The 13,234-nt window shown below is 44.6% G+C and overlaps 1 protein-coding gene across 3 annotated transcripts in view; it reads right to left on the minus strand.

Moving 5' to 3' along the window:
- MICAL2 (microtubule associated monooxygenase, calponin and LIM domain containing 2) overlaps positions 1-13,234 on the minus strand; it is a 1,393,870-nt gene that overhangs the window by 67,367 nt on the left and 1,313,269 nt on the right. The window lies entirely within an intron of this gene.

Here is a 13,234-nt window from a genome sequence, read left to right on the forward strand (position 1 = left end):
TATAATTTGCACATAGTGTAGGGGATCTATCTTGCTTTTTTTAGCACAGTTATCGGAGCATGCCGCATAGTATCTGGTAGGGATCCAGTATCAAATGACGTGTTATATACTTCACATAGCAGTTGTAGGGCGCTGTCCGGTAAGATCCTGTAGAACTCCACAGGTAGCTAATCAGTGCCAGGTGATTTGCCCATATTAAGGGAAGAGACAGCCAAGCGAACATCTTCTAATCCTAGGTTACCTTCAAGACTGGCTGTTTAGTCATCGGTTAGACAAGAAATGTCCAAGGAGTCTAAGAAAACATTTATAGTGTCCTGCTCACAACTCAAATCTGATCTGTAGAGGTTTTCATAAAATCTTTGGAACATGACATTTATACCATTTTGTTGCGTCTCCATACCACCCCTAGGATTTTGAATTGCAGTGATAGCACGATCACTCTCAGCCACTTTCAGCCTGTGCACAAGGAGCCTGCCAGCCTTTTAAAATATTTAATTCTTTGTCTGAACAATGCATAATCAATTTGTTCTGATACCAGCTTATTTAGTTAATATTTTGCCTTCTTCAGTTGTGATTTAACTCCTTAGTCACGGCTCGTAGCATACTGTTTCTCAAAACGCTTGGCTTCTGCAGATAGTTTCGATATCTCCTTTTCTCTAATCCTCCTATATTTACCAGTTTTCGATATGAGTACACCTCTAATAAATTATTTTAGAGCCTCCCAAACTGTAGAGACGATGATGTCTTCCGTTTTATTGATTTGTATAAATTCTTCAATCTCTTTCACAATTTCATCTTTAATTTGCTCATTCAGCAAAATGTTTGAGTTCGTTCACCTTGCTGATTTAACCAAAGAGTACTGCAGGGAGAGGCATACTGACACTGGTGCATGGTCCATGATATTAATGCACCCTAGTTTGGAACCAAAGCAACTTGGAGTTACTCGAACAGAAGTCAGAAAAAAGTCAATTTGTGAATAAGTATCATGGCACGAGGAGTGGAAACTAGTCTCTCTTCAAAGGGTGCTCCAGCCGCCATATATCTGCTAGATGTAGTTCAGTAATCAAACACTCTAGAGACCTCCTGCTCTTCTTTGGGCTTCGTGAACAGTCTCCATTTGAGCGATCAAGTAGCGGGTCCATTACAGCTAACACAATGCACTCAACATTACAGTTCTGAATAAAGTGTGCTAGCATATGGAAAAAAAGAGGATCATCTGTGTTTGGGGCATATAAGTTGCATAATAGTAGTATTCTATCCTGTATTTTGACTGTGACACAAATAACTTTTCTGTACCCATCTGCTTTGAACTGTTAGAGTTAAGTTTTTCCTAAAAAGTATCGAGACACCTCTCTTGCTGGTCGAGTGTGTTGAGAAATAGGTCTGACCTACCCATCCCCTTCTGAGTTTTCCAGCTTCTTTATCAAGGTAAGTCTCTTGTAGAAAAGCAATGTCACAGGGCATGGATTTCAAATAAGTTAACACCTTGGTACGTTTCACAACATTGTTAAGTGTCATTCACATTCCATGAGACCATGTTAAGATGATTAATAGATATAGAATTCATGTTGTATAGCCCAATATAAGATAAATAAGAAATGCAATGAAGAAAGAAAAAGGGAAAGAAGAAAGCAGAAAAAGGAAAAGATAAAGGGAGACCCCCACACCCAAACCGGGCATGGGTAACCAGACAATACCGGTGACAGTTACAATTAGATGGCCCACCGCTGGATAAAGAGCTGTGTTAGAGCACAGTAGTCACAAATAAATATTTTATATATAAAACACTCAAACCTGGCCCCATGCCCCTCCCCCACCCATCATAAATATTCTTGGCTGCCACTGACAATCAAAGATAACTCTCAATCCTAGATGCACCCAACCCCTAAATACATTCACCTATACCCCATGGACTGAAATTGGAGAAATTGCATTAGCACCCAAACAAAAGTTCCCCCACTCAAGATGTTTCCGAAATATGAATTAAGGTTCACTAGGGACTTCTGGTTAAGCTCCAGATATATCCATGCCCTGACATCATAGAGAATCAGTTCAATAGGTATCTATAAAGATCCATAAAGCAGCAATATATTACACAACACTCACTGGCATTCCCAGCCACAGGTAACAATCTTCAGATTAAACGTGTATAACCATCAGGAGGGTATGGAGTAATATTGTCAAGACAATACAGATCATACTACCCTCTCCAAAATACCCTACATCACCAGAGCGCACATCTAACACCTGAAACCAATTAGCATTTAAATTCCAGATCCACTGTGTAGTCTAATATTATGATCTCACAAACTACACCAAAATATCCACAATACATGCTGGATGGTATCAAACCCCATTGATAATCCATCATTCACGTCTATATCCGGGCAAATGACTGCATGGGTAATCCAATTCAGGCATGAATCTCAGTCAAAAAATGTAAAAACAACCTTCCATCACCAAAACAGTATGCATACAATTGCCCACGTACACAATGTGATTTTAGATCATCCAACAACATGGTCCTCTATGCGTAATTGTGATAACGTGCTTCAATATACATGTAGAATATTCAATTACTTCATTTCCTGCCCATGATGCAACATTCATGCGCCTAAATCTTACCGCCATGTACCCTACGCGTATTTGCGAGATCAGGTCACACAATATTACGAACGGAGCCAAGTGTATATACACTTTTAATGCCATAGTCGAGCGATGAAACATATGCCCCCCCCCGACAGGTCAAGAAAAACCATGCGTTCATCGAGGGACAAACTGCGATTGACATAAACCCTCGGACCCAACACTTAGCAGCGCAACAAGTAGCAAGAGCTCACATCTATTTACTTATCTCAGGCCTGACCCCCCAAACCAGCGCAGACACCGGACGACACAAGGTCAACCACAAGCACCGCCCGAGCAGCCAACCCTCCCCCCGCCAACCCGACAGGCGAGACTAGCGCACCGGGCCAGGACAGAAGAGACCCCAAAGCCAGCCAGAAACAAACAATGGCAGCACCACTCAAGAAACACACCCGAAAGCAATGCCCGGGAACCCATCCCAGGCACTTCCCCCCCAGGCGCTCCCCCCAAGCGGCACCGCCCCTGCCCACCACCGAATGGCCCCGAAACTCCCCCGGCCCAACCCGACACACCCACACTGCCCACCGGGCCAGCGGGAAGGACCGTCCGTGCAGGCAGCACCCGCGAGGGACCCCAAGCCATCCACTGCCCGCTCCGATTCAAAACCCTCCTGTCCTCAAATCCAGCATACCCGACTGCAGAACGAAACATTCTTAGGTTTCACATATTTATCTGCCATGTTCATCGGCCCTCATACTCATATGAACCGCGTCATTATGTAATGACACTAGAGGCGTACAGATTGTTAGGTCCTTTCTTCTGACACCAATATCGGAGATAACCATATATATATATATATATATATATATATATATATATATATATATATATATATATATACGTAACAATGAAGACTTCAACATTTGAAATACACAAAAGTAAATATTCATAGCAGTGGCCGTTAACCGTTACGTTTCAATTAACAACAAGCTAAAAGTAAATATGGTCATAAAAATTCATCAAATATAGCAAATATAATGAGTATAATAAACACGGAATAAAAATACATAAATATAAATATTCATGGCTAGGCATAGCAAAACTTTCTAAGATAAGGGATTTACGGCAGGGTACTTCCTGAGCCAAGCACAAGCCTGCTCCGGGGCATCAGTGAGTTTAACTCCTTCGGGTAGAAAATGTTTTAAAACTGCAGGCTTAAGAAGGGAGGATCTGATTCCACGACCCTTGGCCAGGCGTTTTGCGTCCCCAAAGCCTTTCATTTTGATTGCCACTTCCTTTGGCAAGTCAGGGTAGATATTTAACAAGTTTCCTTGCCAAGACAGTGATTCCAACTGCCTTGCAATGCGCAAAAGATTTTCCTTCATGGACGTCTTCACAAAAGAGGCGATTATTTGCCTTGATTTCCCAGTCTCCAGTTTTCCTGCTCTGAATACCACATCTAACTCATCCTTTTGCAATCCACAGGCAGGAAAGCATTGTTGCAATGTGTTTTATCACCAAGGTAGCTAGATTAGTCTAAGGTTTCTCAGGAACACCAATCAGGCGAATGTTATTGTTTCTCACCTGGATTTCCAAACTTATATTTCTCATTTGAAGCTTGCTCATTCCCTCTTGTAGTTCCTGGCATGCCCTGTACCTACCTGAGACTTTTCTCTCCAAACCTGCTGTCCATCCTTCCACATCTCCAAATTATGAACCGTTCCAGTCAGGTCAGTCGGGGTTGCCTTGACACCCACATCATCACTGGCCACTTGTTTCAGGAGTTTGAAAATATCTGTGCTACTTGGTGTCTCTTCACCTGGATCATCATTGATTTTTTTTCCGTTTTTTGGAAGAGGGGTTCTCAGGGGTCTCAATCTTCTTTTTATTTGAAATGCGCAGCCTGAATAATCTGATGGTTGATAGGCTGGTGGACAGGAGCTGCTCTCAAACTGCTGCTCCACCGGTGGCTATTCTAGAATCTCAAAGGATATTTGAATGTTAATGAAGTAAGCAACTTGCATAAAAACGTTATGAAAACATGACCAAATCCTCCTCGATCTCCTTAATAGGACCGAGTTACTGAACAACGGCTCACACACCGGAATAGGTGTAATCACTTGTGCTCCAAAATCCCGAAAATACTGGATATTCCCGCCAGAATCTTTGAAACACGGCAAACGGCCCATTGTCAGCATTTTGCCTCAGATTCAAATGGGTACTAAGGGGAAAAAAGGATTTGGAGAAAGTCCTCTCTAAGCTGAGAAGTGATCTAGCCATGCTTGCATATTCGAGGACAAAGGTACTTGTAAAATGCTAGTGGCTGCAAAACTGGAACATGACGATATGTATCCGATAGCAAGTGTCATACATGAATGGTAAGAACGCTGAACATGGGAGGCCGGTGCAGGTGCCCTGGACATGTCTCACTACTGCGCTGCTTCCCTGTTCAGCACCCACGGCGGGGGCAGCAACCAATCAGGCGGTCAGGAAGGAGCCCAGTATCCACTAGCACATTTCCCCTGTTCAGCCCGCATTCCAAGCAACCCCTAAACCGCATCTGCAGCACGCAAACCGGTTGCTTTAACTAACAAAAAAAGAAAATTAAAACCATCCTTTCACTCTGCACCCAACTCCCTAAAAGAGGGTAGGCCGCCCCTCCTCGTTAAACAAGAGAGAAGAACAACCTGTGTGTTTCTAGGCGTGAAGTGAATCAAAACACAAGTGGGATGGAACGTTTTCAGAAATAGCATAACAACATGCGTGGGTGCACATAGTAATAACCCCCCGGGTGCCACGTCATACCAGCGGATGAAGACAACAGAGTCCTCAGTAATGGACCATGCAGCCTGGCAGGCCATTGCCAGGTAGTAAAGCCCGCCCTCGGGCAATTATCTGCAAAGCGTTTTTTAATCCTCGGATATGTTTACACTCAACTATGTTCGATTCTAACCCATCAATCATTTGGCCTAAACTTCGAATCCACCCCTTCACATTAGAGCCACTCGGCCACAGCCCCTTTGATTCAATCCCACTCCCGAACTGGTCTCTTATCCTTCCACCTTTAGCTGCACCCAACTACACATAAGTGGCAGCCCTCTCAGGGTGTTACACGCTCCTTCACACTAGTTTTTCCTTTGGCTGTTCGTTACAAATTAGGCCTCTCTAATGCAATGCTTATTTTAGGATTGAAATGTACACAATGTTCATGTTCTGCCATCAATTTGCCCTTGCCACCTCGAACAGTATCTTAACAATGGCTCCCACACACATCAGGGACGTGATGACTGAACACCTTTTTCCAAGAACCTCATTTGATGAAGTGTAATCCAGACTGCGTTTGAAAAAGAGGAGGTGGCGAAACGCTATGCAAAGTTAAGGCGATAATTCCATTGTTCCCTTAAATAAATCCAATAAAGTTCTGAATGTTATACCTTTGGGTTCTACGTAGCATGGCTTCTCCTCTGTGATCTGCGCGACCTCGTGGCAGTTTGCAACGTGCTGCTTCACAGCAGGCCCGATGCGAGTAATTATTAAGAAACATTTGTGTCTTACTTCATGTAAATGGCATAACAGCGGGGAGTGGGGGGGGGGGGGGGGAGAAGAGTGGAGAGTTGGAGTGCTGCTCATAGTGTGGAACGATGGCAAATGAGAGGGCGAGCCTATTTAGAGTGAGTGGCTACTTGCTATACATCAGGCGTACCAGAACTGTGAGGTGAATGGTGGCTGCTTGAGACCAGGAGACTCTCCGTGGCGCTACTGGAAGGGTAAGGTTAGTGTCAATTGGGATACCTGGCATTAATCGCCTCTGAGCCGAAACAGAGCCATTTGACGAGACATGCGAGTCCAGAAATGAGTCTGTGGGTGGGTTGCGGCCCTAAAGGTGCGTGCATCCTGCTGAGTAGTTACGATTCATGACTCATGAGGGCTTGCAGCCAGGGGTCAAGTCCTTAAAAAAAAAAGCGGGGGGCTCATTAACATATCAATTGAATGTGGCATCACCAGAAATTAGCATATCAATGTGCCCTCTGAAAAAAGTGGGGGACTCCGTCCACCCACGTGTACCCTCGACTCGAGGCCTGCTTGCAGCATTTCCCTTGGGTCAGGATATGATATATTTTCAGTCATTTATAACGCGCCTGGAGACAAGTGTTACTAGGTGACAAGACAAGGAAGGGGGGGACAGAGGGAGGACAAAACAACGATCTTACTAGACCTTGTGTCATTCGGATCGTGCAAGTGCCGGGCGAGGGAGGGAAAGTGCAGGTAGCTCATAAGTGCAGAGAATCGGGGGACTGTAGGGTTGCAGGTGCAGACCCGAAGTGCAGGGAGGGCCGGAGGCAGTGCAAGGGCAACTGGACAGGCCGGAGCCTGGACTCTAAGTTCAGTGGGTGGCCAGTGTGCGGAGCAGTCAGGGACATCAGCAGGGGAGAGGGAGAGAAAAAGCGGAAGCAAAAGGAAGATCTTAAGTTGCTTCCGGAATCGGAGGTGGTCCTGCTCAGGTTTGAGAGGCGCAGAAAGGCTGTTCCAGATTCAGCTTCCTTTTGTTGGATGTTCGGTCCTTGATGTTGGTGGGTGTAGGCTGGTAGATTTGATGTTTTCTTTCATGGATGTCATGTATTCATACTATGATCTGGTCGATTGTGAAGAGGCAGTTCCTAAGGGCTTTCTGGAACCTGATGTGGTCAATGTCACGTGCAAATAAACTGTGAATGAGTTATGGCCTTGACTTTCCTTTTAGTGATGGGGCACCACCAGCTCAGCAGGGCTGCCTGGTCTAAGCATTCCGCTAGATTTGTGCAGTAGGATTTTCCTGTGGGTGAATTGTTTCAAGCCATATGACACCAAGTGCTATGAATTGAATCTTGCACTCCAGTAGTAGTGTGCAGCTTGGCATGCTGGCACACCCAAGGCTGCAAAAGTCTGGTACTTTGTTACGTTTTTGAACAGAATATAAGAAAGGTCAGAACTTAGTGGGGTGGCCATGGGAGGCTATTGATGGCCCGAGTAAGAGGTCGGTGGAGCATTGCTGGACAAAGCAGGGCTCGTTCGTGCCTGGAATGGTAGCCTCTGCCTCACTGATCTAAGCCAATGGCCAGTGCACGCATGGCCATGCCCCGCCCCTTTTCCGACCCATGCCTTATTTTTATCCCTCTTTAGTCACTTAAGGGACGTGTTGCTGCTTATTGACTTACTAGCAGAAAAGACATCTGCTGCAAAGATTAATGTGGTTTATCTTTGAGTTAGGCTCGTGAGGATAACTCAGGGGCAACGTGCTCTCCTTGGAAGCAAGACTACACGGAGCAACACATGTGCGATCCCTGGGTCCGTGCTTGGAAACCTCTGGATATTAAGCTCGTTATAAATAATCATATCATAAACATCCAGTGCAGTGCTTTTAGGTGAGCAGGAATTAATCTATAGTTAGGAGCAGTCATCTATTGACACGTCCGATAGATACGGGAGGTTTATTCGCACTCCCTCTTGCGGTCTAATTTAAGGCGATTCTGCAGCGACTATGGTGGGCGAACACGCAGGAACAGCAATGTGAAGCGTTTTGTGTTGGTCCCTGCTCTTCATATGTGTTTGGCATTTCCCTTAACCAGATGTTTGTTAAATACATTCACACACAGTTCGATGAATCCTGTTTATACCAAAGGATCTTCCAGATTAACATCTGAGAATATGTTTCAGCATTCACATTCTGGGAAACATTGTGGAATATGGTGAACCCATCTAAATAAAATGCACTCCCATCACCAGGTCTATGCCCTCCCAATCTGACTAATTATAGGCCTATCACCAACACCCCTTCTTTGTTAAATATTTTAGAGTGCGTAGCATACTTACAGATTTTAGAGTATTTTAACAATCACAAGGTGTTACACAAAAGACAGGGTCATGGAAAGGGCACGGCTAGACTTAAAGTCGAACCTCTTATGTGGCATGGATAAGGGACAGACAGCTGTCCTAATGCTGTTGGATCTATCCGTGGCCTTCGACCTGGTGGACCTTGCATTGCTTTTCACCAGGTTGAAGGAGGTGGCATCCTTTTTCGGCTGCGGCCGCAGCGTGTGTAGAATCCTTTCTTAGGAATAGATTGTGTAGGGTGTGTATTGACACAGCTGAAGCAGAGCCACGAGTATTGCAGTTTGGAGTGCCACAGGAAGAGTGCTTATCGCCCTCCCTCTATAATGTTTTTACTGTCCCACTGTTTAACCAAGTGGATAAAAAAGGCATAGGCTTCACGAGCTATGCGGATGACACCCAGCGTGTTATCCCACTCTCTGGCGATTATGGGCAGGACACGAAAAGGCTGAATGATGTCTATGACACTATTGAAATTTGCATGGTGGAGAATGGGCTCGCCTTAAATAAAGAAAAGACGAAATTGATGGGGGAGGGTACAGTAAAAAGAATTGAAAAGCTTGAAGCAAACTATAAGATGGTCAAGGCGGCGGGCTGTGATTTAGAAACAAAAAGAAGGTACAAACACTGGGAATCTACCTGGACCAAAATCTAAACATGAATGCCCAAGTGGGCAGTCTGGTTTCTACCTGAGCATATTACATAACGCTGCTAACTCAAATTCACCCAATTTCTGAAGGGTCAATTGCGAGACAATAACAAGAGCTATTATAGGGTCCAAGATTGACTATTGTAGCAGCCTACAGACTGCAGGTGTATTTGTATTTATTTATTTGTAACGCGCGCCGGGCCCACAGGCATCAGGGCGCGAAGACGTAACAGCAGGTCATACTAAATAGGGCTGCGAGTGATCGCTGGACCTGGAAGGAGAGGCCATGCGACTAAAGAAAGAAGAGAATTACATTGATACCGATTGAAGCAAGGATCGAGTTTCGTCTCCTTGTAATAGCACATCAACGCCTAACGGGAACAGGTCCTGTGTATCTGAGTGAGGCCTTGCATATTAAAGCGAATGCCAGAACGCTCAGATCAAACAATACATATAAGCTTAGGGAGCCCAGATGCACGCTTTCACAAGTTAAGTCCCCTATAGCCTGGAATGCTATTCCATTGGAGCTGCGAAAAATAAGTGTCATCGAAACCTTTAAAAAGAAGTTGAAGACCCTGCTCTTCAGTTAGTTTCAGAATGTGTTAGTCTTTCAGTAATGCCCCACTGTCTCTTCCTGCATTCCCTAGGTTATGCTTTAGTCTGCCTTGCGCCCATAATCCTCCGGGTCCATAGGTGCGCAGTATACATATATTTATAATGTAAAGTTTACATAAACTGAATCCCATTACAAGGAAACAGTGAGGCAGACATTCCCAAGTACTTAATATCCATAAGCCTGCTTTAAACGGGGATGGCTGGGTGCTTGGCATAATAATCTCTCTAAAAGTCATCAGACTTTTCCATTGGGGCAAAAAGAAATCCTAGACAAAGCCACCTTATGAGATGCTCTCCCAGTGCCAGGAACCTGTAAAAGCCGTAGGCTCCAATGACTCCACACCCCTTTCTGCAGTAAGCCAATGCATAGGAAAGTATTGGGGGCACTCAAGCCGTTTCGAAATGCTGGAGATCTATGTGCTTCCTACAAAAGCCCCCTACAATAAATGCAGCGCCCACCGAAGGCCCGCCCATCGAATCCCACAACTGATCCTCAGTCTCTGGGGCACATTCATCGAATGTATGATTCAGTACTTCTGCCCCTTCCTATCTAATGAGGGTTCCCCCCTTACCCCTGCTCCCTTACCTGCCTGTGCCTCCCACCTGCCCCCTCCTTTTCCTCTTGCTCATTGGGGGCTCTGCCCCATACCCTGCCCCCTCCTCCTCTGCTGAACCTAGTCTAGCACTGTGCCCGTCCCATGCCCCTGGCATCTTCATCTCCTTATCTTCTTCCTCCTTGTCATCTTGCCGTCCCCGCCTCGTCACCTGGAACTCGTACCGCTCCCGGGCCGATGAAACAAATGACTCCCTGCACTTCATTGTGCTGGACCATCTTACACCCCCACATTCAGCGGCCCGGTTTCGGCCCTCCTGGATTTGATTAAAGAGAAGTTGACTGAGCAGGGTAAATCCATGCAGGGACGGCACATGCTGGAATGTTCTTCCTGGCTTTCATTCTCACAGATGTTGCAACATGGTGATGACCCCATTTTGATTAACGAAGATGTGCAAGTCAAAGTGCAGGTCTGGGGTGCCCAAGTTGCCCCTCATAGAGGCATCCTTTGGGCTTTGTGATTAATCCTCAGGATGTACACAGTGGAATATATCTACCATCGTGGTGCTGTGAGCATTCTTTGAGGGTCCTTGTAAGGAGACCTGGAATAATCCAACACCCTTTGCCAAAGGAATTGTGTTATTGTGGGAAAATCACTATCACTGATCTGGTTAAAATCATTAACTTGTAAAATGTAATCTACATATGCACAAAATAAACTGTACAGGGTTCACTCTAGTAACATCCCTGCAACATTTGGCCATCATTCCACCATCCCCGTAATCCCCCCCATCACATCCTAGTTTGTGTGACCAGGGTGCAATGTGACCGCGCAAACCATACTGGTCCATGTACAAAACGTACAGCAAGTCATATACAAGATTGGCACTGCTCAAATCAATGTTTACAGCACTCTTACGTTTTTATGGGAGGGCAAAAGGGGCACTTGCCCAGGGCCCCCACCTTGCAGGGGGCCCCCACAAGGCTACCTGATCTAAAGTAAGATTCCATTGTTCACCAGACTTATATAGACACGCCTGGAGATGTTATGCCATGCTGATGAGGCGCTAAACCTATTGCCCGTCTGTTTTGACATGTACATTCTGTAATGTTTTCTGTGCTTACTGTGGAATACATAGTTTGTGTCCGTACGGCACAACTTCTGTAGCATTCTTTCCTTCTTGTGGGAATTATGTTGCTCATGTGCAATAGCCAAAGTTGAAATCCATATTGATAAATTGACTGCCACAATGGTTCAGAAGTTAGCTCAGTGTGTTAAGCACTCATTGCAGAGATATGTGTTCATGTGAAAGATTAGAAGAACACATTCCAGCATGGCTGGCTGAACCTTTCCTATGCCTGAAGTTTATAAACTTACCTGCATATGTACCTGGTTTTGCAGCATAAGGGGTGCTATTATCAGCAATGTTCCTGCACCAGATAGGGGTTGCTATAAAAACGAACATGTCATTCGTATGGTGACGGTCTTGAAATTGGTTTGTTCAGATTGTGCGTTCTCTAGGCAATCCCCTCCAAAGATGAGCATAAACTATTAGTCCAAGAGGTGAATAAAAGACTGTGGAACCAAAGTGTACATGCTTTTATCCTGGCTTTGCCAGCAGATGATACTGTGATCCTGGTCAAATCATATATCTCTTGCATTTCTGTGCTGTCTTCTGTGAGGTTTGCCTTCTTGCATTCAGGTGGTATCATTTAGCTCATTACTTGATCTTTCTTCTTATGTAGGCCATTCGAGTGGAAGGGGTGGTAGACAGGAGAGAGCGGACCAGATGTTGTAGGCCTTGGGCAAGCATATTTTTAGGTCTGCTCATTTGACACAAAAAAAGTTTTGCTTTTTGTATAAAAGTCAAAGGTTTTTCTGCATGTTTATGAATGACAATTTCACAAGCCATTATTTTGGAAGTATTTAAACTTAAAAGTACAAAAGACACACCTAGATTAAATCTGTTAAATCACATCGATTGGTATACAGGTACTTGTGTACTTCCCTTGATTGAGAGAATGAAGCTAGAATCATTCCTATTTTGCATAATACTCTTCTGTAATGTTTTGTTTTAAAAAATTGTCAGGTTTGGAAATGTGATTGGTATACGATGCAAGTCAGTTTTATAAAATGAGATTGTTTTAGTACATGGCAAGAGCTGGAAAAGAAAGTGTTCAAATGCAGAAATTGCAGAGTTGGCACAAATCCCAGCTTCACCCCTTAAGCAATATGTGATCCTGGGCATCTGATTTAATCATGCATTGCCTAAATTCGCAAAATTGCCAGTCCATAAACCTTTTAAAATTGTTAACCCTTCAGTGTGATTTCCTTCTCAGGGTATGATCCTCATAAAAGCCCCACTCATGGTTCCACTGGCTATATATAGGGTTGCTTCCACTATAATAGTGAGCATTGATATATTGCACATCACAGGCGCTTGTCCCCTTGATCTCTAATGGCAACACTATTTGAAAACCATGTCCCACTTCCAATCTCAGTCTGTCTGGATAGAGACACTTTCCTGGTAGCTTCTAATCTGCATTCACTATCCATGCTATGCTATGTGTAGCTTTGTCCTTCCTTACAATTGGTCTACTCTATCCATGCTTGAACAATGTTGCATTCTCTGAGGCAGCTAATGTGAGTTCTCTGCATATTCTGGGTTACATGTACCTTTTACATACAGTCCTGCATTAATACTACAGGCTGTATTCCTTCCTGGATTATATTGATAAAAAGTCTCCTGTTTCTATACTAGAACAGAAGTGACCTCTTCGTAGATTGATACTGTTGGCCTGCAAATGGGGATTTAAAGGGAGTAAACCTGCTTATTTTGAATGCTGCGAGGCAGCATATCAACCTATGGGTTATGCTCACGTGGGGGGAGGGGGGATATTAGATATTCTTGATGAGTTAATTCCTTTGGTTTGGTGGAGGGGGGGCCCGAAGATGTTCATGC

The sequence above is a fragment of the Ambystoma mexicanum genome, chromosome 11 (genome assembly GCF_040938575.1).
Source record: "Ambystoma mexicanum isolate Mex_15411 chromosome 11, UKY_AmexF1_1, whole genome shotgun sequence".
NCBI classification, from domain to species: Eukaryota; Metazoa; Chordata; class Amphibia; order Caudata; family Ambystomatidae; genus Ambystoma; species Ambystoma mexicanum.